The following is a 1,923-nucleotide window of genomic DNA, read 5'->3' as shown; positions in this document are numbered from 1 at the left end:
TGTAGGGGTGGAGTCTAGCCTGTCAATCAGGATATAGCCAATGAGGCCTCTGTGTGGGCGTGGTCTTCTCTTGATTCTGGGAAATCTGATATTTCCTCCTTGGAGGTGAGAGACACTCTCTCTCTCTGCTCACTCCCTGAGAGATTCTCTACTGACAAGATACATGGCGCTATGCTGGTATAACCCGTGCCCTGAGAGCCGGAGAAGCCAGGTGGAGACCCCTGCTAGTGCTCTGAGATGCTTACAACACCACTGGATCCACAAGACTTCCCACCCACTGGCCTGTGATCTTCCTGCATTCAGCATCAACGCCTGTGTTTCGTGAGTCTGAAAAGGACTTTATAGATTGGTATTGGACATATGGGCTAATATCGGACTTATGGACTTGATCTGGACTGGAGGGGATGTTTTCTCAATACTCAATTGCTCTTGTATACAAAGCTTTCTTATACACATATGAGTGTCTCTGTATTTGTTTCTCTAGTCTACCCAGACTAACACAGATAAGTTTGTGCTGAAAGCAGAGTATACCAGAAAGATGTTTACTTGTGTTTTATTGACTATGCCAAGGCTTGTGACTGTGTAGGTCAGAACAAGCTATGGATAGCTTTAAGAATAATGAGAATCCCAGAACACTTCATTGTGCTCATGAAGAACTTGTATATAGATCTAGAGGCAGTCATGTGGACAGACCAGGGAATACCGCATGGTTTAAAATCAGGAAAGGTGTGCGTCAGGGTAGCATCATCCCACCGTAATTGCACCATCTGTATGCTGAGCTGGCTTACATGGAGGAGTGCAGCATCCACTCGATAGGTGACACAACCTTGCTTGCTGATAGAGGACCTGAAGCACTTGCTGACAGAGATCAAGGATTGTAGCCTTCAGTTTGGATTACAACTCAATGTAAAGAAGACCAAAACGCTCACAACTGGACTCATAGGTAACACGCTGATAACTGGGGAAAAGGTTGATGTTGTCGAGGATTTTGTCCCGCTTGGCTCCACCGTCAGTGTTCATGGAAGCAGCCATCAGAAGATCAAGCTGACTTGCATGAGGTAAACCTACTGCACAAACCCTCTTCAGAGTATTGAAGAGCAGGGAGGTTGGGGGGTGTTGGCATATGCCCCGAGATTGGCTGCTGCCTCGCAGACCGATTGCTGCCTTTTGATTTGTCTAGCAGTGCTCCCTACACATCTTTTGTGGATCCGCAGGACTGTCTGGGTCAGGCAGCGCCAGCCTGTCTCAAGCAGGGGCTGAAGGCATGAAACAATGAACCCCTGCCCCTGGTTTTGAGGGCGGCTCCTGAGTTCTCCGGGAGTGCAGGCCAATGAGCAACACTACTCCACAAGGGGCAGAAAGGAGATGATCCAAGACATTGCCTGCTCGCCCGCCCAAGCTGTAGTCCCTGACTCTCGTATCATACACAGCAGCACCGGACTCTGGCTCAGAGCAACTCCACAGGACAGCGTTGAACTACCCCAGAGGGTTTCTAAGGCTGTGAGTCTTTATGGGGGCAGACAGCCTCATCTTTCTCCTGCTGAAGGGTCGGTAGGTTTGAACCACAAAACTTGTCTCTAGCCACCCAACACTTAACCCACAGCACTACCAGCTCTCCCCGCCACGAGGAGCAATTGGAATCTGCTGCTGGACCATGACCACAGTAGCTGCTGGGCTGAGCAGTGAGGTGGGATGCATGGGGGTAGGCAGGTCGAGTTCTGTTAATGTTCTGACAGTTGCTAACCCGGTGAGGAGCGTGTGAGAGCAGGCAGGCCTGTTCTGGGGCCTGGGCCCAGGGCGAGAAGGCAGGAGTGTGTGCCTGAATGTTGGGGTGCTTAGTGTGAAATGCTGGCCAGGTGTCCACGTGGGGGTGCCCCCAGCAGTCGGGGAGACACCAGTGTAGAAGGGAAATCCCAGGGAGAA

Source organism: Echinops telfairi, unplaced genomic scaffold, assembly GCF_000313985.2.
Source record: "Echinops telfairi isolate 266 unplaced genomic scaffold, ASM31398v2 ScPeMD7_2;HRSCAF=8, whole genome shotgun sequence".
Classification (NCBI taxonomy): domain Eukaryota; kingdom Metazoa; phylum Chordata; class Mammalia; order Afrosoricida; family Tenrecidae; genus Echinops; species Echinops telfairi.
Note: the sequence above shows the minus strand (reverse complement) of the source record.